Source organism: Euprymna scolopes, chromosome 37 (genome assembly GCF_053919585.1).
Source record: "Euprymna scolopes isolate OS-2025 chromosome 37, ASM5391958v1, whole genome shotgun sequence".
Taxonomy (NCBI): Eukaryota; Metazoa; Mollusca; class Cephalopoda; order Sepiida; family Sepiolidae; genus Euprymna; species Euprymna scolopes.
Window position 1 is genome coordinate 994925 of NC_136518.1, and position 26343 is coordinate 1021267.

The window sequence follows — 26343 nt, forward strand, 5'->3', positions numbered from 1 at the left end:
AACCCAAAACGTTTAGATCATGAACCAAGGCCTTAACTACCTGAGCTAAAGCGACGTCTTTAAAGTTGGTTTGGTTAATCAACTATTTAAAGTAAATCAGGTCACGACGTCACGACGTCATCTGACGCATGCGTTGTTGACCCTCCCCCCTGACGATTTCGGGGTAAAAAAGTTAACGTTTTTCTCGTTTTCTGTCTAGACATCTCTCTCTCTCTCTCTCTCTCTCTCTCTCTCTTTCTCTCTCTCTCTCTCTCTCTCTCTCTTTTCGTCTTCCTTACTCTAAAGACTGGAAAATGGCGTCTGGCTGTTTTATTTTAAAAAAACTTCGTTCGTTAATATTTTTTGTAAGCGTATTTTTTTTTTTACTTCACATGTTTGGCTTGTTATTTTTCGTTTAACTATCGTATCTACCTATTTTGAATGTGGTAATAACTTTGGTAACGTTGCCATAGCGTAGAAGTTCATAGTTTAGCTTTAATTAATTTTTTTTTACCGATAACAACATTTTTAAATTGTAAATTAAGACCGCCATTAGAGCTTGCTGACGTCAAGATCACGTGACATGACTCAGCGAGTTTTAAATACAAGTTGACCCAAAATAAACGGCCGCGTGTATACTTTATGTAGAAGAGTTGGCGGCCGTATTTTTTGCGGCAGTTATAAATCGATTTAAAAATATGCAATGTTTAACATTAAAATGTCACTTTGGGGGGGGGCTGCAGAAAATCGATCAGTTGACGCACTTCTGATTGTCACTTTGGGCCAATTTTTCGATATTTGTCGTCCGGAAGGTGGGGATTTCATATGAGACCAAGTTTGTGAATTTTTGTTGTGTCTGTCGAAAGTTTTTAGCAGACACAAAAACATACACACAAACAAACACACATACATTTTCGCTTTTATATATATAGATGTCAATCGTGGTCTGACCAGGAAAAAATTACTCTGCTGTTACAAAAACTTGGTACTCAGGAAAATATCAAGTATACAAATTTCATTCTCCCAAAGAAACCTGAAGATATTTCTTTTAAAGAAATGATAGATATATTATCGAGAATTTTCGGGGAGCGGAGCAGTTTATTTTATACGCGTCATAAATGTCTAACTATTGTGAAACAAGATAAGGAGGTTGTTAAATGCCCAATGTGAATTATTCATGATAAATGACTTCAAAGAAGATATGTTTAAATGTTTAATATTTGTTCCGGGTTTAACAACCACTAAAAATAAAGAGATTCGTTCAAGGATATTATCAATCATGAATCTAGACACTAAGATAACTTTACAAAAAGTTACGGAAGAGTGTCAAAAGCTGTTGAATTTAAAACAGGACAATACAAGCATTAAAGGAAAAATATTGCCAAAGTAAAAGGGTTAAACCTAGTGTCCACTATGAAAAAAAAACTTGTAGAACATGTGGAGGAAAAATCACTTCACAAAAGAGTGTTACTTTAAAAATGAATTACACAAGACCATTGAAAGGATATTATTACTTGGTAATCGTAGATAGTTTTTCAAAATGCCGGAAATTTATTAATACAAACACGCCACAGCTGCAAACACTATTAAGGCGTTAGACGAGGTATTTGGTCGTTCTGGAATACCAAAGACAATTGTTAGTGACAATGGTACCATGTTCACAGGACAAGAATTTAAGGACTACTGTGTGTCACTGGCCATAGAACATATTACAACACCAACTTATAAGCCTCGGTCTAACGGGCAAGCAGAAAGGTTTGTCTATACCTTCAAAAGAGCATTGAAAAAGAATAACATCAACACTGAAGAAAAGAGCATTCAAAAATTTCTAACAATTTATAGGATAATGCCAAACCAGAATACTAATGCAAATTTATCACCAGCTGAAATAATGTTTGCCAGAAAAAATAAGTTCTGTGTTCGACTGATTAATTCTTAGAAAAAAGAAAGATAAAACAATTATTGAAAATAATGCAAAGCACATGACGTATGAGAACGGTGATAAAGTTTTCTTTAAAAGCTATCAGGCAGGAAATAGTTTTGGGGAAGATCGAATAGTCTCAAAAAGAATCGTGAGAATGATCTATATTATAAACTAGCCTGAATGCCCTGCGATGCCCGGGTGTTTGGAGGTGTGTGTTGAGCAAAAATAAAGTTGCAATAGGCAGGCAGGCTCGAGCCCTTGATGCGAAGGAAGAAAATAAAATGGAGGTGTGTGTAAGGGTGTTGGTTGAGTAAGAAAAAATGGGAAAATTGCGAACGCAAAAAAAAATTTTTAATAGGAGTAATAAGCAGGCTCGAACCCGTAACGCGCCAGAAGAAAAAGAAGGTAAAAAAAAACGAACTGTCTTACCGATGTGCCTACCGTAGTAGTGACGTTACGGGTGGACGAAATAACGCTGTTTAAGCGACGCCATGAACGTGAGGGCTGAATGACTTACAAAAATTGTCAGCGAAAAATCGACCCTCCCTGTACAATAGTGCCTAGTTGAGAGTTAAGAAATTAATGTTTTTAGCCAATTTTTCGATATTTGTCGTGCGAAGGTCGAACTTCAAAATGATACCGATCTCGTGAAAATCCGTCGCCTATGTCGAGGCATACATACATACATTTAAACAGACACGTGAGATTTATATTATAGAAGGACGCACATTTTCCCATAAAAGACATATAAACAAATTGAGACCAAGATGCATAGAAACGGTCAAAAAATGAGAGCTACTAATGGAAGTATTGTAGGACTCTTTCCAAACTGAACCTCCAAACAACAATAAAAATATCAAGGGAAGTATCAGTAACTCCGAAAACTCTCTAAAATCGAAGGATTCACAAATGCAAACTGTAAGGAGAAGTGAAAGAAAAAGGAAAAGGGGTGGACGTTTTGGTTCAAACAAAAAGAACTAAATGGTAAAGCCAAATTCTTGGGGGAAGTTGTTATAATGGAATAGCACCCCTCCGTACAATAATATACAATGTGGAAATACTCTTCCGGGAATCAGAGAGTTCCAAGACACCGAGAGAGACAGACTCTCGCCTTGTATCCTCTTTGTATATAAACCTTTGTTAATACAAATTGAATGTCCTGTGTTATGATTATCCAAAGAAAGATATATCAACATTGTTTGTGTTATTCGGACTACTGTTAAATACTTCTCAAGAGTAATCCTAATTTTTTTGGAATTCCTATCGTTGGTGTTAATCTTACAACGTTCCAGCCTATATAACTTTCGACCTTCTTCAGATATACCTTTTCAAACTCAAGTATCTTTCTGTTCAACTCGGGGAGTTTGCACGGAATTTCGAACAGAATCCACGTGGGTAGCATGTTTTCGTTCTGTCAGCCATGACATAAGTAATTCACAATTGCATTCTTAGTATCACCCGCACTGAGGATTGAACCTTCAACCTACGGAAAAGTGTCACATAGAACTGAACTTTCACTTAGGCTTGTATCCATTGCACTAAGGGTCATTGTGTGACCTCTGACCCCACTGAAGTCGCAATAGTCGTGATCGTCTTCTCTCCGAGAGCTCTCTACAGGGTTCTTCCGCGCCGTAGGCCTCGTTTATCGAGTTGATATGCCGGTTTCCGCTGAAAATAATTAGCTTTGCATGCAGGCCAAAAAAAAGACAAACTCAGATATCTCTATTCTATCAAATTAATTAAACGAAATTTACAAAGTGTTCACATATGTACAATTGTTCAGTTCGAATCACATTACAAAGAAAAACACTTTTGAATCTTATTCTCCGTGGTCTACGGTGACGACGGTCGAGGGGTGGGCGTCTCTTTAGTTAGTGTTCACTTCTCTCGAGATACAGCTCAATTTGAGATTTTTGGCACGGGCATTTGCTTATATTTCGAGGAAGGGGTTGGTTCGGGGTAAGCCGCCAGGCCAACCAGTGATTAGTACGTAATTTTAGGGGCTGTCCCGTTTCCTTACACGGCCCGAGAATCTCTGATCACAGTTTAACTCCATTCACACGATCAGAGGGGTTGACACTTTGGCCCCCCGGCCTGATTTTGTACTCAGAAGCCAGACGTCCTTGAGTTGGGTTTAGCCAGGTCAAGAAAGAAATTATATTTCATTCTTGCTTTCAAAATGGCAGCCCTTGTCATTTTTCCCAAACAATGTATATGTCTGTTGTACAAAAACACAATAAATTCATCCTTTTAGCTAGGTTACCCGCCGCTGCCCGGCCACTCAATAATGCTTAACAGTTAATACCAGCATAGTTGCCCGGCCTTACTCAGTATTTCGGGGTTTCAATCTCCCCCCCCCCTCAATGGGGAGCTCTACTGCTCCTAGGGGCGGTCACGCCACACTTGCGTAACATGTAAAATTCAGTAAGAATATAATTGCAAATTACATAAGATTTCTACCCGAGTTTGGGAATATATATCTTCAGAAGGTTGGGGGATACATCGGCCGAAACGTGAAAATAACACTCATGTTATTTGCTCAATTATTTAGATTATTCGGACTACTGAGAATAGTAGTTCGAATAATCCAAATAATTGAACAGATAACTTTTACCAAACGACAAAATTTTAGTTTTCTGTCATAGCTTTAAACATTTTTGAAATTATTTGTAAGTTTTGTTATTTAAAAATGAGTTTTGTTAAACTCACCTTGATTGTAATATAGCGCGGACGTGCGTATGTAGATGCATACGAAGTGACGTTACCGGCTGGTATGGGGGAAAAGGGCTATGAAAAAGAGAAAGAGAACGATCACAGGAGAGACGAGATAACGTTCGAGATCTCGTAAGAGACGTGGAGAACGTTCTAGATTACGTGGGTGACGTCACAGATGTATCAGTGAGAAAATAAATGTTGTTACTACAAAGAACAAGCGAGTTGGAGTTATTTCCTATTGTTTGTCTTTGTCTCCATTAAGACTGAAACTGGGCACAACGTGTGTTGGTTCCCGGACAACGGCACATGATTTCGTCTATCCAACAAGATCGTCGATTGTTTGGAGGTGGTCACTCATTTCAAACATATGATATACTAATATGTTTAAAGATAGATTTAATATTGTTGTGGTGGCGCACATTCATTTGCATATGTGGATAGTAATTACACATAAATAGGAAGACTCAGTTAGTCTGAGGGTGTGTTCACCAGAAGCCACCGAAGGCCGCCGAGAGCAGATATGTTTCTCCAGCAAAGACTCTCTTATTTGACACCATTATGTAAATATCCTGTAAATATACCTTTTCCTAATACACTTCTTATTTGATCTACCTTTGTTTGTTGAGTCGTCATTTGTATTGCTTTCTACGTTACTTGTTTCAACCTGCAAACTTAACAAATATCATGCTGGCTGGTTGAAGGAAAGAACAGTTCAGTTCCGTTTACACGTGTTTATAGGTAGTAGCCGTCGGTAACAGAAAGAAAGGGAAAAGTCTTCAGTGTATTAATGTGTTGGCGTGCGTGAGTATTAGTTGTATGTTCTTTAGTATGACAAAGAATGTTCGTTAGGGTACAGCACGTGGAAATGAATGGTAGTGAGAAGAGAGTCATAGCTAGTTTGTTCTACTCACGTTCTGCCTGGCGATGTGTATTGCTGGGCAAGCAGCGAGAAAGAGGGTTAAAGGCTCGTGATTTTGTCTTTTATATACTCGGTGGTTTGTGATTGGATAAGCCAGGAAGAAATGGGTTTCAAATCTCGTCGAGAGAAGTAGCTTCTGCCTGTGATGTAGCAGGTGTCGGCTGCTACAAAGTTTGGATTTTTTGGTCTTATAAATCCACGTTTGTTTATCATCTGCTCTTCCGTTCCGAATGGTATATATTATTCAATTAATTGGAATGCTTATTGAGATTAGTATTATTTGTTCATTTTTATTTATTGCGGACTATTATCCTCATCTTTAGTTGTTGTTTCATGACGTTTTGACAACAACTAAAACATGATGATAATAGCCCGCAATAAATAAAAGTTAATAAATAATACTCGCCTCAATAAGCATTCCAATACATTAAATAATATATACGATTTGATATGGACCCGACAATAGAAGATCAGATAATAAATAAACGTGGATTTATAAGACCAAAAAATCCTACCTTGATCGCCCTGCAGTGGATAGAGACGTTGAATCTCTAGGGTTCCAGGTGAGCATTGTCTGAAGAAAGCGGTGGCAATCCTACCCAAACCAGCCAGAGGTTTAGTTGGGCAAAACGTGGTTAGGCGACAACTATGGAAGGCAGTAACTGCTGAGAATACAGTTAGGAGATTCAGAGTTCCTATCCCGTCGCAGAAAACACCTGATGAAGGCCAAAAGAATAGTGGGCCGAAACGCCGTGGAAAATAACTAAAAGATTAGGATAATAGTCTGCAATTAATAAAACTGAACAGTTTAAAACTATGCAGATCGGTAGAAAATTGAAATTTCTTGTCTTTGGTAACAGTTATTTTGTTTTGTTCCTGTTTCCCCCCTTTTTTTAGTTCTGAACTATTCTACTCTTTCGCCAATTTTGTTTCGCTTTATTTTGTTCTGCTTCCTTTGTTCCAGCTCGCTTGGCTCGTTGGTCTAGTGGTCTTCATCAATTCGCAGTTCTGATACCTCATTGTAATACAGCTTCCTATTTCTTAAAACTGCAGGCTTGTGGACCTCTTTCCCTGCTGACCGTTTTCCTCCTACAAATAGCCTCGGACTTTTTTTTTTTTTTTTACATTTTCACCCCAAAAAAGGCACATTGCCACTTTGGTGTAGGAGGCTACAAGACTATATCCTGTTTTAGCGATAATCATCTTTCGTTTTTGTTACCACTTTACATCAAGTGGCTTCACGCGTTGTCTGAAGCGATTTCCATAAAAAAATATTTAAAAAAATAAGATGGTCGGATAAGTAAGGATGGCGGTTAATAGAGTTCAAAATAGATTTCGTAGTCTCGTAGGAGATGTACTTTTCTCTTCCCTGCAACCTTTATCTCACAGAAGAGATGTTGCGAGTTTGTCTCTGCTTTATCGTTATTTTCATGGCAAATGCTCGACTGAGCTTCAATCTATCTCTCTGGCCAAACTTTCACAAGAAACACTCGTCTAGCTGAAAACACTCTCAATAACCCCCCTCACTCTTTATCTGTGCTTAAACCTAAACGTAGATTCCATGAACAAAGCTTCTTTCTTAGAAGTGCACGCCTGTGGAACTGTCTTCCGTTTTCTTGCTTTCCAGCTGACTAAAATCTGATTATCTTCAAGTCCAACGTAAACAAGTTTTTGATGAACCGTTCCACCATTTAAGTTAACAAATTTACCGAATTTCCATTACTGTATTTGAAATTGAATACTGTACATTCTTAACTCTTATCCTCAAGTGGTCTCTGGGCCTTGATAAATGGTGATGCCTATGTAAAAAAAAAAATCTAAGGTCGCTCCTTACATCAAGTAGCTTCAAGTCTTGTCTAAAGTGATTTCCATTTAAAACAATGAGTGGCTGAAATATGATAAGATCCTTAAAAATATTATAAATGAATCTAATGTACCAGCTTTTTTTTTTTTTTTTTTTTCCTAGCAACGCAATTCATCCTAGATTCTCGCAACGGTTTGATTGGCAAAAATTAGTTCGCTAATTACAGCTAATTGTCGCGATATACTCTCATCGGGAGGAGACGGGGGGGGGGGCAGCTTTAGGAACTTGGAAATATCAAGTGACCCATTCAGAGATCGCGAACACAAAAACACAAAAGGATGGAGAAAATTTAACGATAAAGAAAATTGCTTTGTAAAAAAAAAAAGGGGGGAAAAGGAAAAAGAAAAAAAAATAGTTAAACCAAATCCATGGACCGATAAGTTTTTGTCCTACGCTCAACACGACTAAGGTAAGATTTTTCGCTTTTCTATTCTTTTTATATGTTATAAAATTTCCCCAAAGCGCCACACGACCCTGTAGGGGTCATAAAATATTTTCAGATACTCGGATTTACTGGAAAAAGAAATTTTGGGTAAAGGTTTAGATTAGATGCGGATTAAGATTTTTATAAAATTTTGCATAGGCGATAAATTTTATTTTTTTATTGATTCATTTATTTTGCGATTGTGATATGCTAGTATTTATGCAGAAAATCCATTCTTAACATGGGGAGGTTGGGCTTTTTTTTTTTTAAATTAAAATTGTTTTTCTTGTGTGTGTGTGTGTGTGTGTGTGTGTGTGTGTGTGTGTGTGTGTGTGTGTGTTGTTGTTGTTGTTGTTAAGATTATGACATGCTGAAGGTTTTGAAGTCATAATCAAGTTTAGAAGAAGGTTTTCTCAAGTTTTTTATCAAATGTGGCATCATCTAGGAAATAAGCCGATAATCCTAGCATATTTACTTAATCAAAAAGAGTTTTTCTTCATATTTCATCCATAATACTAAATTGATTTTGACTCCAAAACGTTCAACATAAAATAATATTTTAAAAAAATATCGTCTATACACACTTTTATATTGCCTTTAAAACAAAACAAAAAATTAAGAAGTTTTATAAGGCCTCAAATCTAGATCTCTACCGAAATTTGGTTAGTAGCTCTAAATACTTAGAACAGTTGGTAAATGTACTGATCCCCACTCTAAATTCTAAATTAATTGTCTTTTCTTTTAATATTTCCGGTAAATTTTTTGGGCTGTTCGCGTGTAATCGCTTAAAAAATGTAAAAAAAAAATTTCATAGAGAAAGTGAATTTTTTCTGTTTTCTTTTTTCTGTTTTTTCTTTTTTTTTTTTTTCATTAAAACATGGTTTAAGTAAAAACAGAAAAAAACTGTTTCGTTAGTGCCGAAATCTATTTTACTTAACACGTAATTTTGGAGACTAAAATAGGATAGATCTTAATCCGTTTAATTTGTTTTTAAATATTCTAAAGGAATATTTTTGAATTTGTTTTAAAATATTTCTTTAGAACATTTTAAAACAAATTCAACGGATTAAGATCTTTCAAAAAAGCTATTAGATCCCGTAGGAGTGCTGAGATAATTTTAGAGGCCCCCAAGCCAATTTTTTTATTGATTTTTTTTTTTTTTTTTTTTTTTTTTTTTTAGATAAAGACTGATATAATTTTAGAGGCCCCCAAGCCAATTTTTTTATTGATTTTTTTTTTTTTTTTTTTTTTTTTTTTAGATAAAGACTGATATAATTTTAGAGGCCCCCAAGCCAATTTTTTTATTGATTTTTTTTTTTTTAGATAAAGAGTGATATAATTTTAGAGGCCCCCAAGCCAATTTTTTTATTGATTTTTTTTTTTTTTTAGATAAAGAGTGATATAATTTTAGAGGCTCCCAAGCCAATTTTCTATTGATTTTTTTTTTTTTTTTTTTTTTTAGATAAAGAGTGATATGTTCCTGAATTTTTTAGATGAGGATTGATAATATATATATTAATACGATAGCGTGTGTGTTATTTTCTTTGTCACGCTTACATCCGGGTCGTTTAATTATTACGTACTTCCATTTCTTGTATTAAATAATTTTTCCAAGAATTCTTCATAAGTTTTGTTTTCGTTTTCGATTATAGCTGATGGCACTTAAGTCATTTATTTTTTTATAAATAATTTTACCAAAGAATTCTTCATAAGTTTTGTTTTCGGTTTCGATTATAGATAATGGCACTCCAATAATCTATTTTTAAAAAATAATTTTATCAAAAACTCTTCATAAATCTTGGTTTCAGTTTCCATTTTAGCTAATGGCGCCTTAGTAATCTATTTTTTATAAATAATTTTATCAAGAATTCTTTATAAGTTTTGGTTTCGGTTTCGATTATGGCTAAAGGAACTCAAGTTATATATATGCATATATTTTTTTCATAAGCTTTTATTTCGGTTTCGATTCAAGCTAATGCACTCAAGTCATATGGATATATATTTTTATTTTTGAAATCGCAATTTATAATATATAAAAATCGCTAGAACATTAACTATCTATATACCTGAAGGAACTAAAGTTTTATATATATATATATATATATATATATATATATATATATATATATATATATATATATATATATAGTTGCTTGTCTAGCCTCATTGATGAGCTGTGAAACAGCGAAACAGTACTGTATGTGGATGACTATATATATATATATATATATATATATATATATATATATATATATATATATAGTAATTTATAAAATATATATGGCGATTAAACTACACTGAATATTCTGCGTTTCATCCACTATAGGATTCGTCAGGCTTATGCGCCTATATATATATAAGAGTGTCTCCATTTACGTTGAATATCTACAGCATGCCAACATCAATATATTACATATGACTCAGTCCCCTGTGAAATTTCCACAGGTCCCGCTAGTTCGTATTATTGGGGTTCATCGGACTACTGTTCTCATCTTGAGTATTATTTTCAGAACGCTTCAGTCGACCTTCTTCAATTTTATTTTGTTGAACTAGGAAATCTTTCTGTTGAACTCGAGAATCTGCACGGAATTTCAAACGGTACTCTTCTATTTAATGCACAGAGGTAGCACGTTATTGTCCAGTCAGCCAAGGCTGGGTAGAAGTCCTAATTTTTTTTCCTTTTTAGTGTTGCCGGCACTGAAAATTAAAACTTAACCAATTACGTCAACAAAACAAGGTCTTTTTTTTGTTTGTTTGTTGCTTTTTTTGATGTGATCACAAATTTCAAGCATATTATATACTAGCAGGGAGACCCAACGTTGCCCGAGATTGAATGAGGATCAACGAATGTTTCACACTTATAATACTTGTGTAATTTACAACTTAATTTACAAAATACTTTATTCACTACGCCAAGCAAGGATCCGTGGCGTAATGGATAAAGTGCTCGGTCACAGATAGCGAAAAATAACCTAATTCTGTCTTCTTGAGAAGGAAATTCTTGTTTAAAAGGAATTTTTCCACTAACAATTTTTTTTTTTGCCATTTTGGAATTATATATATATATATATATATATATATATATATATATATATATATATATATATATATATGCTAGCAGGCCGCACGACGTTCTCCGGTTGTAAAATACGCATAAATATTATATTTAAATTCATGCAGATTTCGTATTTATTATAAACGGAAAGTAAGAATTAAACGTAACGTTAAATTCGTTTAAAACAAGGAAATTTAAAAAAAACAGAAAAAACTGAGATAGGTTCTTACGAAACAGTTCACTTCTTGTAAGAAAAAGAAACAAATACTCAAGTTGAGATCGAAACCAAAACCTAAAGACAGTGAGCCAAGTAAGATAACCATTAGGCCAGCTTGACACGGTCAATACTAAGTATCTTCAAGCCTACGTATTCTTAACATAAAGAAGTTGTCATATTTCACCACCGCGCATGTGCAGTCATAAAACAGTTAACAAACAGATAAAAATCCGATGACTCCCTAAGTACCAATTTCTCAAATTGGACCGTTTAGCAGCCCATTTTTCGAATGAAAACCGATTAAAAAGTTTTCCACGTGTCTGAATACCCTATATACCAAATTTCAAGACTGTAGATCAAATATTTATTGAGTATGTACCTACATACATGAGAAGTGTCTTTACACACACACACACACACACACACATTCTCACTTTTATAGATATACTTGTCCAGTATAAATATTATATTTTAATCAATACTCTGCACGGCAAAAAATTGAAAAATAAGCAAGTAGTTGTTGTTTTTAAAACGAATTAAAATCTATTAAAATCCATTATTATTGAGCAATTTTTTCCAGAAAGATAAAAGCCTGAATTTTATCATATGAAAAGCAGAATAATATAAAACTTTTTCTACTATTTTTAATAGAATTTGACATTTTCCCAAACCACACAATTCACCGCCATTTTTGTCTCGAACATTAAAATATTTTTTTTTATGTTTTTAGACCAAAAAAAAATTTTTTTTTTCATGATTTTCTATAAGAATATACAAAAATAATGCTACATGTACAGTTTAGTAAAGACATTAAAAAATGAAAATACCGAAAAAAGTTTAAATTGTATGTATCCGTTATAGAACGAAGTTCTCCGAAAAAAATATTTCACTTAATTTCATCAAGTAGTTTTTATTGTTTTTTTTACAGCGGAAAAACACGTTTTTATGAGAGCGCGTCGAAGGCAGCCATCTTGGATTTTAAAAAAATTTTGTTTGAATTTTAGAAATGCCAAAGGGAGATAACTCCAGTTAAAGCGCTGACACCCCTTCCCATCTTTAATACTAGCTTTTCTTCCTAAAAATTGAACATTTTGCTCGGTATCATAACAAATTGTTTTTCGCTGCATCATTTTTTTTTTTTTTTTTGCTAATCTGAAAGATAATAATTATTATTAAAGTATTTAACGAATTTCACATTTCAAAACATAAAAAATGAAAAATCAAACACATTCAATATTCGGATTTTCAAGCTAAAAATCGGGAACAGTCCGCAGTTTCTTTTTTATCTACAATCCTCACTCTCCCCACAATATAATATATTTTGCTCAGTTTCGGCTAATTATTTTAAGCATATTTGTACCCACAAATAAAGAAGGGGGATGTAGGCATATATATATATATATATATATCGATTATGAAAAAAGTACAGCGGTATAACGTTCATCCTTCACTTAATAATCGGTGAAAATTTCGTATTGATTGGATAATTACTTGATTTTTGGTAAATTTTTAAAGAATTGCATACTCTCTTCGGAGAATTCCGCCAAATAATTGCGAACAGAACTTCTGTTGATGTGTTGGAGGAGGCGGTCCGTCGTGTCAATACGTTTTACCATATGTACATATATACGATAGTCGTTCCAATAGTAAAACCTCCTATTTTTTTAACTCAAAAAGTTGAAGCCGTTTCGGCTCCCGTAATTTATTTTTCTACATTGTCAATGTACTTTTGCCAGGAATGCAATGACACATCTCCGGTTCTGACGCACGCCCAAAACAGGGGATGCTTTCTTAATATCTTACACCGCAGATATTTTCAGATAGCAGAGAGATTAACTTTTCAGGTCATAAATGCATATGTTTAGTCATCATAACAGTGCAATTTGCAATCCCCTCTGATCCATTCGGGCGGAATAAAATAAGAGGCATTAGTTTTGGAGCGCTTCTAGTATATATATATATATATATATATATATATATATATATATATATATATATATATATATATATATATATATATATATATATATAACCGTCTCTCTATGTATATATATTGTTCTCCCCCCTTCCTCTCTCTCTCTCTCTCTCTCTCTCTCTTGACCCCCACCCCCACTAGTTTGCATTGTGTTCTTGACATTTGCTATCCAAATTAACAAGGGCCAACAACATGGAGACCCATTAAATATCATTCGAATTACAGAAAGAAAGAAAATGCTGACACCCTTAAAAAGGGAGAGTAAACCGGAGTCACTGCGATTCGAGAAAATTCTATACACGACATATTCTTATGTATGATGACCACCTCCCTATATGTGTGATTTATAACTTAATAGACAAAGAGTAGACAAACAAATCTTATTCCGGTAATAAAATAGAACAAATATTGGCCCATGTTGTTAAAAATAACATTCTTATCTTCAATCGATTTCATCTATTTTAATATTTAATCCTAATCAACATTTAATAGTAGAAAGTGAAAGAACCTTAACTCTCACACTTTCATAATTATTATTACAATTTAACCATATAATGTGATAAATATATCTTTCTTTATAATAACTTCTTTAATAACGGCTTGTGTTATTTAATAGAAAAAAACAAAGATGGCGACGAAGAATCAATGTAGTCCTGATCTTGAGTCCTTTCGAGACAGAGTTCGACGGCGAACTGATTGAATCCAAAATTCGATATTTTTATGATAACTTTTGAAGCTTCTAATTGGTTGATTGTTATAACTTTGTTATAAAAACGATGGTCAATATCATTGAAGTCATACCCTCATTAAATTGAGGATGGTCTCCTAGCGGCTTCGGCTGCAGGGAGACTGGGTATAATACTCGTCAATGATCCGTTCTTGACACTCAGCCCGACAGATACGGGGCCGGGAACCGGCCCTGTCGCTGTACTTGTCGGACTGAGGTACACTGCTTGGGTATAACTCAGGAGATCCACCCTTCCAAGCCTTGCTACCCGGCTTTCGGGTGGGGCAAGTTTATTGCTTGTCGTCTGAGGCGCCCCGACCGAGGAATGCCGACTGGGTGCCCAGGCAATTTTTGTTGAGGCAAAAGTACCCTTCCTTTAGGGAAGCTTTCCTATACTCCACCTTCTGACCTTGTGTCATACTTTGGTGCGGTGGACACCAAACAAATATCTACCCTCATGAAATTCAACAATATTTTAACTACCTCCTTTCAGTTTCGAGAGGAGATGGCTACGCCTTGTAAGGGTGGCTGAACGAGAAGTCTATTATGAAGCGTTGCACAAACCGACCGAACCGCTTAGTTACAATAGTTAAAAGAAAGACATATTGAACATCACTAAAAAGGCCCAGTTTTTAATAAAGAAAATGAACAAGCTAACTGTTGACTAACTTTTGAAAAATTCGCTATTAACAATAATGGGATTGACATGACGATATTTAGTATGGTCAAACTGATCACCGGTATTTTTAAAGATGGCGACAACTGAGGTCCTGTTTCAGTAAGAAGAGAAACGCGGCTAAAACAAACAAAGATTGAATAATTACGAACGGATAGAAGAAAGTCTAGGAGTGCAAAGTTGGAGAACGACTATAGGAATTGAATTAGAACTGAAAAGCTAACAGAGTTGTAAGCCATGTTTAGTTTCAGAACAGTTTCCGATGGTTAGTTGTTCTACACAAGTCCTGGAGTTGACTGGTTCTCAGTAGACAGTTCTTGAGTTGGAAACCACAGAGCAAAATATTCTTCCCGTGTTGACACGAAGAAAACATATGCGTAGTTGCTACAGAAAAGGTTGAATTTTTATGGAGCAATTCTGGTTTCTGATTGGTTGGTAGCGGAACGTGAATTAATTTGATTCGTAAGTTCCTGGCATCATCGTTTATAAACAGAATCTCACGACTGTGCGATATCATGCCCCCATTATAGTCCAAACATATTTCAACACTGATCAAGATCAGAAAGAATCCTAGCGACCATCTTTGGGGTGATAATTACAGACACAAGACACTGACTAGTTTGCAAAGGAAAATCAAGAATGACGGTATCAGAATCACCAAAGGACAATTCTTACCAGTAAAAAGACGAACAATAAGATTATTTTTATCCTTAAAAGATAAAATGACTTGAAGGCTATTAAATAGAAGAGGAATAGCAAACTTGTCACTATTAACAACACTATTTTGAAGTTTCCAAAAATCACGAGAGCCAACGTTTTGAGGTGAGATGCAATTACGAATCCTTGAGAATAACTAGACTTACCCTCAGAGATTTTTTACTCTTGCAAGCATTTCTAGCTCTTCTCTAGGATTGGCCAGATGACTTAAAATTATCCCAACGATACTTATTGAAGTAATGGTTACCGTGGGCAATGGCAGTACAGACAGATGAAAACCATTGAGGAGAATAAGTTTGGGTTTGAGATTTACAATGAGGAATGGACGTATCATAGTGTCAATTCAAACAAGAAGCCAGTCAGTGACATCCTTAGCAGCAGCATTCGGAGACATACCGTAGGACCGCATGGAACTTCACATAGGAAGTTGCGAAGCCGATCCCGATCAGTCTTTTTGTGGAAAGGATGATTAATTGGAGACTTGACAGAACACTGAATCTCAACATCGACAACAGCATGATCGGAAGAAGCCAATAGAGAAGAGGAAATAGAACATGAATCAGGAACAGAGGTGAGAAAAAGATCAAGTAAGAATGGTTGATGAAGGTCATGATAAGGAGAACGTGCCGGTACAATTTAGGACAATTCATGATAATAAAATAACGTTGAGACAGATTTCAACAGCAAGATCAGTATGATTAGAATATGAAAGCCAGAATGATGATCTTTGTATTCATAAAAAAAAGATGGGGCGTTATGAATGAAGTTGTAATGTATTATCAATACTACTGGATATAATATCAACAACAGAGCAGTCATTGTCGTAAGAAAGAATTCAAAATGTTGGGTGCGCATATGACATGAAATGGGCGTATCCCATTTCATGTCATATACGCATCCAACATTTTGAAATCTAACGACTATATTCATTTCAAAAAAAGAACAGAAACAGCATCATATCTTTTTACATTCTAACGGCTAAATGTCGTTAAAAAAATTCACTCACCCCATGCTATGAACACTATAAACACTTTGAATACTAACGGCTTTTTTTTTGTTCAAAAATAGAAAAAAAATACCCATTTAACATTTACAAAAACAACAAATATATTTTCAAATATTATTTCTTTTATTTCTTCAAATTAATCATCTCGAGGAAGTCTTGAAATAAAAACGAAACATTAATGAACATATAATTTTGGTTTGTTCCTTGTTCATATAACTTTTCGATACACATATTATTGATTTCATATTGTTTACTTCCTTTTATGCATTAACCTACAAAATTTTATTGCATATTTTGCAAACTTCTTCCCTTTGATGAGAAGAATTGTATTCTTTGAAACTCCATGGAATAAGGTTTTTCTTGTTTATTTGTACTCCTTGTTGAATAATTAAAATTTTGTATACATTTCTTACAGATTTAATAAGTTTTTTTTGTTTTGTTTTTTTAACTTTTGAATAAATTTTAAATAACTCGATTTTTATTTTATATCATATATATATATACATATATATATATATATATATATATATATATATATATATATATATATACCAGGTTAAAAGTATTCAATAGCGATAACTAATAAATTTAACGAGTTTATGAAGAGTGGTCAATAAATAAAGAGCAATGTGTATTTTTATTAATATAAACAAGTTTACATGGTCGCGACACTGGACATGCTAAAGTTTCGGAGAAATGGTCGGTTAAAATCAAATATCCTCGTTAAGTGGCATAATAAATGGTTTTAACCGACCATTTTTTCCGAAACATTAGCATGTCCAGTGTCGCGACAATATATATATATATATATATATATATATATATATATATATATATATGTATGTATATATATACATATATTTATTTATTTACCAGTAGTGAAAAAACCGGACTAGAGTGCTCAATGTGTAGTCAGAGCAGTATATAGGAAATTTATTACTGTGAGTCCAGAATGAGTTTACAAATTGTTTCAGCTAGAGGAAAATCCTCAAAGAGAGGAAAAAATCCAACTAGCATCGTCAGAATTCATAGATGGTCTCATCATCTGTCCATCTATGAATTCTGACGATGCTAGTTGGATTTTTTCCTCTCTTTGGGGATTTTCCTCTAACTGAAACAATTTGTAAACTTTCTGGACTCACAGTAATAAATTTCCTATATATATATATATATATATATATATATATATATATATATATAACAAAAAAAAACAAAAAAAAATCTAACCTAGTTTTAAAACAGATCCTTTGTCCGATAAAATGCATGCCCATTGGCTAATAGGAAGGGGCGCGGTGGATACTAGAAAGCTGATTGGCTAACTAAAATCTCAATGGAAGAGGAGCATATAAAAACGATAAACAACCACAGAATTCGCGCATAAACCTGAGGAGTCCTAGAGTGGATGAAACGCCGAATATTCAGTGTAGCTTAATCGCCATATATATTTTATAAATTACTAACTAGCTCTACCTACGTATTGAGCACTTTTGAAGTAAATACTTAAAGTTTACGCATAAATCTATATACTTTCGTATATTAATTTTATGTGAGTAAATTAAGTAGTTTTATATATATATATGTATATATATATATATATATATATATATATATATATATATATATATATATATATATATATATATATATATATATCCTGCCTTTGTCTACTAGGTGCCCCAGCATCGATTATCCTCGGCTGAAGATAACTGCTGACAGACCTTCGACAGCCCAAAGATCTTTTAATTTTACATTTTTCTCACTCGGACACTGCCCAATTCATTGCTATCACTCTCTTCCTTCTAGCCACGATTTCCCAAAGAAGCTGAAAGTAGTCCTTCAAGGGCCGGTTATAATTAGTATACCCTGGAAATTTATTAGTTATAGTATGCCCAACTCATTTCACAGGGTTTGTTCTCCGCATGAATAAAGAGGCGCTAACGTTTATAACTTTATAACTAACAGAATAAAACGGTTACCACAATTCCTGAATTCGACATTGCATACCCCGAAAAGATTCAAAGTAAAAAAAAAATAGATAAATAAAAACTCGCAAAATAGGCTGTTGTTTATTATTTGTTTACCAAGGGGAACGGTCGACTGAGTAGGAAAAATAAAAGACAATTACCGAAATAATTGGAGATGCGCACTTAAAAATTATTACATCGTTCGTCATCACAATCACAATCCTTTATCTACACCCTCTCTCGACCCACTTCCATCACATTCCATGCTAGCTGCTGGAAAACCTTTTCCCAATTGTTATAATATTAATCTTACTTCCGGTATGTCATTTCCGGTTTTAATGATAAGGATAAAATAATGTTATTTTTAAATGAATCCGGATTTAAGATTAAATGTTAAACTTTTTGTACAATTATGAATATCCGACGTCTGTTATTTCACGAAAAGTTCTGGAAGTAAATATATTGTACAGGAAGAGTGTTCTTTATATATATATATATATATATATATATATATATATATATATATATATATATATACTAGAAGATGTGCCCGGCGTTGCCCGGTATTAAACGTAACGTTAAATCCCTTTTAAATAAATGAAGTAAAAAAAAAACGGGGGAAAAACGGGGGGAAAAAATAGGACGTGTGCATGAGAGTATTTTTTTCTAAACTGTTCACTTCCTGTAAGTAAAAAAAATTACTTGAGCTGAGATCATAACCAAAACCTAAGGACAGTGAATTATGTACGATATCCATTAGACCAGCTTGCCACTATCTTTAAAAAGTTTTTAAAACATTCATGAAATAGTTGACAAACAGATAACCCCACACATTAATTTTTCAATTCTGACCTCTTAGCAGCCCTTTTCCAAATGAAACCCGATTAAAATGTTTCCCACGTGTCTGAATATCCTATATACTAAATTTAAAGTTTATAGCTAAAAAATTCGTTGAGTATATAGGTTAAGAAGTGTCCTCACACACACTCTCTCACTTTATATATATAGTCTTGGAAGTTTTAACCTTTAAAACTATACAAAATAAATTATTTTTTATCGTTCGTTAGAAAACCATTTAGTCAGTAAGTCATTCAATCACCTGCAATCACTGCATCAACTTGCTCTCTCGAATTCACTATAGTACCAATGTAATTTATTTTTTAAGGGATCATTAGTTGTTTACCATGAAATACTGTTTCTGGGATATATATATATATATATATATATATATATATATATATATATATATATATATATATATATATATATATATATATATATATATATATATATATAATTTAAATAAATGTTTAGAGGTACAGAATTTGTATATGGTTTTAAATAAAATACTAGGCGGAAGTTTCTCGAGAGCTCTTTCGGCTATCATCTCTTCAGGAGTAAATCGATAGCAATCTAAATAATATTGTAACGAAAATAAAGAGTTCTATTGGGGAACTTATTTAATGTGCCAACGTACGGGGACATTAATTAAATTTATTTACGTTTAAAAAACGATTAAAAATGTTGGCACAACGAGGGAGAAAAAAAAAAAGCGGGAGAAAAAATTCAAAGTTCCCCAAAGAGAAACAATGCGTTTGATGTTTCTTTTTGCTGGCACAAAGAAGGTTGACGCACCGCGATAGAGACGGCCTCCAAAATCTTTAAATGGTTTTTGGAGTCCGCTCTATGTAGCACCTCGAACCAATCTATTTTATATCTATCGGCACAGCACGGGTTGTCAACCAAATGCTGGCCCATAGCAGAGTCCAAGGCTGCAGAAGGAACCACCGAACCCCATCCTCCCTTGTCTGATCTTCGATGGAACATGCTGGTTTATACGAGTCAAAAGGTGCAAGGATGTTTGCCCAACATAACCAGCATCGCACTGGCATTTAAACTGATATACAATATTACTATTTTGGATGTAACGCAAACTATCCTTGCGGAAAGACGGAAAAGCAGGTCTCGTAGTTAGTCTTTCCGCAAGGATAGTTTGCCTTACATCCAAAATAGTAATATTGTATATCAGTTTTTAGTGTTTTTATTTAATGTAAAATGTTTATTCGGTTCGAAAATCATAATGTTTATCGATATATTTGAAAAAGACAAATGGCGGCGAGCTCGCTGTTGAATACGCTAATTTTGTGAAAATAAATTAAAATTAAAAATCTATACAAAATAATGTTAGAAACATACTCAATAAATGCAAGCCTATGTCACGGTAACATATTGAGTGCGTTTCTAACAGTATTCTATAGATTTTAGTTGGAACTTATTTGCACAAACTTAACGTATTCAACAGCGACCTCGCCGCCATTTGTCTTTTTTTTTTTAATATATTGATGAACACTATGATTTTCAAACCGAATTAACATTTTACTTTAAATAAAAACACTAAAAACTTCTCCAGTTAGGTAAAACAAAGTAATTTATCTTGTCTTTGATAACATTTATTTGTTATATATTTGGTTTTAGACAACTTTTTCGAATCTATGTGTATAGTAAAACAACTCCCTCCCCTTTTTTTCATTAAATTTTTAGGTGAAAGTGCTGAATCATTAGAAAGCCCTCGCCCGTTAAAAATGGCTTTCTAAATAACGTTATTATTTCAGCAAGGTGCAAACAACATTTATTTATAAGATAAAACACAAGAAAATATGTTAACTAAAATTTAATATACTCTTTATTTTTAGTTCATATCAAAACTTTAATTAAAACTGATTAGTTGATGAATTTTTAATTAATTTGTGTTGTTCGTATGTCTCAGGAGAGAACAGAAAATTTCCTATTTCATTTCCCGTTTCAGTCATGTAAATTATTTACAGTTAAAATGTTATAAAACAAACAAAAAATTTATGTTTTAAATATATTTCAAAGAAATAAATTACGCCCGGTGCTAATATATTGAATTCGTTGATCGTTTTAGTTAAAAACAACAACAACAGCAACAAAACTGCTTCTAACTTTAAGATATTTGGAAATACTCAATGTAAAGTTTTATTTATTATTAAAAGAACTGACTGAAAAATATTCTTATATAAAAATTGTTTGATTTGCAGTAAAAAAAATAAATAAAATGAAATATTCGACTTTTTTTGATAGAAATAAAAGTTCACTTACTATATCTTGTTAGATTAAAATTATCCCAATGTGAAATTATAATAACTCTGTTCCGTCTGCCTGCTTCCCACCGGACTACAACTTGGATGTCTTCAAGTCCAACGTTAACAAATTCCTAATGAACCGCCCCCTTAAGTAAACACTTCATCAAATCTCCACATTAACGTACTGTACTTGCAATAACCCTTATCCCTGAGTGGCTTCTGGGCCTTGATAAGTGGTGACCACCGTGTAAAAAAAAAATTATCCAAATGGATATGTGTTCTTTTTCTTTGTAAGAAGAAAATATATGGACCTTATGACTACCTTCATAAAATTACAACAGCCATTTTTTTATTAGCGTAACCACGTGGTTGAATATAGGAAACTTTAGGTACCCTTTACCTACATGTCGATTTGGCAATGACGTCACGCTGTCATGTTCACTGGCCTCCTTCTCTCTCAGTAGCTGTGATTGAGCGCTTTTGAAAAGATATTGTTTTTTTCTTGGTTCATGTTATCAATATATTTTAACTTAATCAAATAATTAATATATATTTTATATTATTTTTATTGGAATCCTTTGAGATGGGCAATTTGTATATTTATTTATTTACGGACTGTTATCCTCATCTTCATAGTTATTGTTTCACTATGTCTGGCCTTCTTCAGGTAGTTAACCGTGACGTGTTAAGAATGCTGAGTCTCGCAGTCTTGTTCAATCTTACCTTTTTTTTTTTTTATTACATTTTCACCCCAAACAAGGCAAATTGCCACTTTGGTGTAGGGGGATACTATCAGGGGCAACAACTACTGGGGTATTATGTAGGGATTTGGGCAGCAAGATGTCGGTTCACGTTACACTTGAACTTCTGCACGTCAGTACTGTTGGGGAAGCAGGGACCTGGAATGGAATTCCAGAGTCTAGCGGTTCTGGGGAAGAAACTATTGGAGTAAAAAGATCTTTTACATCTAGGGATCTCTACAGTGTGGGTGTGGGATTTAGCAGCCTGTCGGGTTTGTCGAGGGTGCTCACGTCGTGGGGGCACGTGATTGCAGTTCGTCAGAGCATTCACCACTAAAATACTTGTAGAAAAGGCAGAGGGATGCAACATTTCGTCGATGGGACAGAGACTGAAGCTTAGATGCCAGTTCAGGGCCTATCAGATTTGCGACTCTCTTTTGAACCTTGTCAAGGAGCGAGAGACTAGTAGCAGGTGCACCAGCCCAGATGTGACAGCAATACTCCATGCATGGGCGAATGGTGGCCTTATAGAGGTACATGATACTTTCGGGTGTTAGTAGTTGTCTAAATAGATCAGGGTGTTAGTTGGCTAAAACGTGGTGAGGCAACTATGGAAGGCAGTAATTACTGAGGTCACAGTTTAGAAACTCGGCATTTCTATCCCGTCGCAGTTAACAACCTGAGTAAGGTCAGAGGAATAGTTAGCCGAAATGTGGTGAAACAACAGATATTGAAATTCCTGTACGATCGCTGCAATGGTGCATACCTGTGTCGGTTTTACAAGTATTTTAATGGAATGTGTCCTGATGAACTCATAGCACTTGTGCCCCCCTTGACATACATACGCCCGATTAACCTGACAAGCAACAAAATCCCACTCTTACATTGTAGAGATCCGTAGATGTTGGAAAGCCTAATACTTAAACTGTTAGACTTTGGAATTCCCTCCCGGATCCCTAGTCCCCTTATTGAACTCTATACATAGTGTCCCTGTAGATTAAATCCCAAATAGTAGCCCCTTATGTCCAAGTGACACTGTACCTTGTGTTTGGCTGAATTAACAATAAAAAAAGGACCGATTAGTCTTCGTCACCCACAAGAAGAAGAAGAAGAAGAAGAAGAACAACAACAACAACAACAACAACAACAAAAAAGTGTTCGTAATTCTAACTTCTACTTCCGATCGGAACACAAAACCACTTTCGTGTTTTGTACTGTCTGTCACTTATCCGCCAATGCTCGGAAATTTAAAAGTGGCCGACATATTCAGTCTTCCTCTCCTCTCACGTTTCCACCAACGAGGGGGATTAATGCCGGCTTATAGGTGCTGCTCTTGTCGTCGGCCAATTACTTTAATACTTTTTGTGTCTATCATTTAGGAAAGTTGAAAGTAGACGTCCAGTTTAGTTTCAGCAACTTCGTAATTCTCATTTCCCTCATTTTGTCCTTTAGTCCTCAAATTCCATGGGCAATGTTTCCAACAAAAGGGGAGGGGGTTGCTTTTTTCTCGGTTAGAATATATCCATCTAACATTTATCGTTGGATAGTCTTTGATTGTGAAGTAGAATTTTTTGGCTCCTTACATCAAGTGGTTTCATGCCTTGTCTGGGGCGATCTTCATTAAATAAAAATGTAAAAAAATAAAATAAAATCTCACGAAAACGTCACTAGAAAATAAAAAATAAACCCTCTTTTAGCAGTAACAACGAACATGTACTAGGGTGTTCCAAAAGTAATGCCTCCTTTTTTTTATTCCGCTTGAATGGATCAGAGGAGATTACAAATTACATTGTTATGACGACTGAACTTATGCATTCATGACCTGAAAGTTTCATCTCTCTGCTGCAGATATTGTCGGTTTGAGATTCTAAGAAAGCAAACCACGTCATGGACGTGCGTCAGAAGCAGAGATGCGTCACTGCCTTCCTGGACAAAGTGCATTGAAAATAGTGATGACTATGTAGAAAAATAAATCCCGGAGCACAAACGGTCGCTCATTTTAATAACACCATTCACGTCTTCATATCTCTTCAACTTTTTTTAGTTTAAAAAATATGAGGCATTATTTTTGGAATGGCCCTCATATGACAATGCACGCTCCGAGCACTCATGCAAATCATTCGTGAATTGCTGGCAAAAGTGTATCGAGAATGGTGGTGACAATGTCGAAAAATAAATTCTGGAGGTCTCTCGTTTAAATTGTACTATTTCTATCTTCGTAGCTCTTGCCTTATAACTCAGTGCCTTATAACATGGGCTTTTTAAAAGTTCCTTTCCTCGCCACCTGACGCCGGCCTTAGCCAGCACTTTCTGGCCCTCAACGCACATGTCCACTTTCCTCGGTACGCATTTTACTTCTCTTTTTGACCATATGCTGTCCATTTTTTTTCTTTTTTTCTCCTTTTTCCCCCGTGACATCAGTGTGTGCACACTTGCTTAATTTTCATATGCGATAAGACGGCTGCTGCTGCTGCTGTTAATATTTTCGCTAGCTAGCTATCCTTCGGCTGCTGCTGATAATTTTGTCACATGCGCTCATATGTGCTATGTTACCATGAGAGCGCACTGTTTCATTACATACCCACTTTATATTAATTGTTGGTGTGGTTCTTGGCAATGCCCAAAGATGCTATCATCGTTCAAAATGGCTCCACCAGGACCAAGGAACCACACCCCAGAATCCCCTCTCCACACTAATTTTATCCCTACTGACCCCAAGGAAATGAATTTTACAGTATTTTTTTTTTTTTTTTTTTTTTTTACCATAATCTGGTTGGAGTCACTCTAAATCCTCTAATATAAGCTTAGTTAGTGTATCTTGCGTAGTTTCTGACTTTAAGATGAATATTGTCTAGGTGTGCATGTGTGTTTTGCTTTTATATACTAACGTGTCACTGCTCACCAAGATCTAAAGGCCACTCGAGGACAAGGGTTCATATCAGGTAATTGGTGAGACAAACACCTGAAAGATTGCAGAACATGTTTGGATCTGGACTGAAATTGATTACTTAATGGGGCGACTCAACAGAAATTTGTTAACATTGAACTTGAAAACAGCCATGCTGTAGTCAATTTGGAGGCAGCTCCGTCGTATTGTGTTCCACAGACGGGGGGGAGTCTTTGAAAAGAAACTTTGCTCATGGAAGTTCAGTTTAGCTCCAGGTACACAGAAGAAAGAAAGATATTTTTACAGTGGTTGTAGTTAGACCAGTTATTGATGTAAATGTTTTTATATAGGCTGGTAGAGATTGGAGCTCGGTTGAGCACCTACCATGATAGAGCAGAGAAAGATTAGCAATTTCTCATCTGCGAGAATGAGACCACAATGGAGAGAAGATGGCATCTCCACTAGATTCCATATCAAAGGCAATGGCGAAAACTTTAGAGGGAGACATCCACTCTGTAGTGGAATGAGCTCAAAAATGGATGATCACATTGAATGCTGCTAAGACTAAGCTTCTTTCCTTTAATAATTACAAGAAATCTTCTCAATCACTAATAACCATGGCTAATGATACATTACCTGAAAGAACTTCGTTCAAACTCCTCGATTAACGTTTACAGGGAATCTAACATAGTGCGCGTGAGCGCGTGAAAAGTATCAGCAGCAGCACAAAGAGATTAGCAGCAGTAGTAGAAAAACTCGCGGCGCTTCTACACTATTGGGACGATATTTTGTAGTCGATAAATGAAGTTTCCAGATAAAAAAAAAACAATGGTTTCAACTGATTTTTTTTTTTTTTTGTCAATTCTAATAAATTACAATGTAAGCTTTCAAATTATGCAATCGGAATTACCTGAATATTACTGAATTATTAAAAAAAAAAAAAAAAGGAAAATAACTTTAATCGTGGTAGCAGTGAAAAATTGCCGCCATCTTGTTTAAATCGAAACGGAAAATTACCTCCATTTTGAACTCTCCTGTGTCTTACGATCGTTTTCATCAAATTCTATTTTTAATTTTCTTTCATAAATCGTTTTCTACCTTATCGATTTTCGTAATTTTTGGATATAATCATCTTACAGATACAAGGAATACGTAGATACCATTGTTTTCATATGAAATTCAGTATTACGATTTCCGAAATTTCGTCCCAATAGTGTAGAAGCGCCAAACTCGCATTTGCAAATTAGGAAGTGTGCGCGAGAAGAGGGGGAAAAAGGGAGAAAAAATGCAACACGTGCTTGGCGAGAAACAAAGTTGACGTGGAAGGAAATGAACGTGTGAAGTCGCAAATGAGAATTGGCCGTCTGTATCCGGTGTGCGGTGGGAAGAAGGAGAAACACCTCTCAGGCTAAAATGAACATGTGGCAGTGAGCGACTTTTTTAAGTGGTG

At 34.7% G+C, this 26343-nt stretch overlaps 1 protein-coding gene across 11 annotated transcripts in view; it reads left to right on the plus strand.

Moving 5' to 3' along the window:
- The first annotated feature begins 7478 nt into the window (after positions 1-7478).
- Positions 7479-26343, plus strand: part of LOC145261029 (uncharacterized) — a 126504-nt gene continuing 107639 nt past the window's right edge. For 6 of the 11 annotated variants that reach the window (XR_013864387.1, XR_013864386.1, XM_080119158.1 and 3 more), the window contains exon 1: positions 7479-7810. The gene's annotated coding sequence lies outside the window, so the exon portion shown is untranslated. The remainder of the gene's footprint in view (positions 7811-26343) is intronic. The other 5 variants (XM_080119159.1, XM_080119161.1, XM_080119165.1 and 2 more) reach the window with 2 other exon arrangements.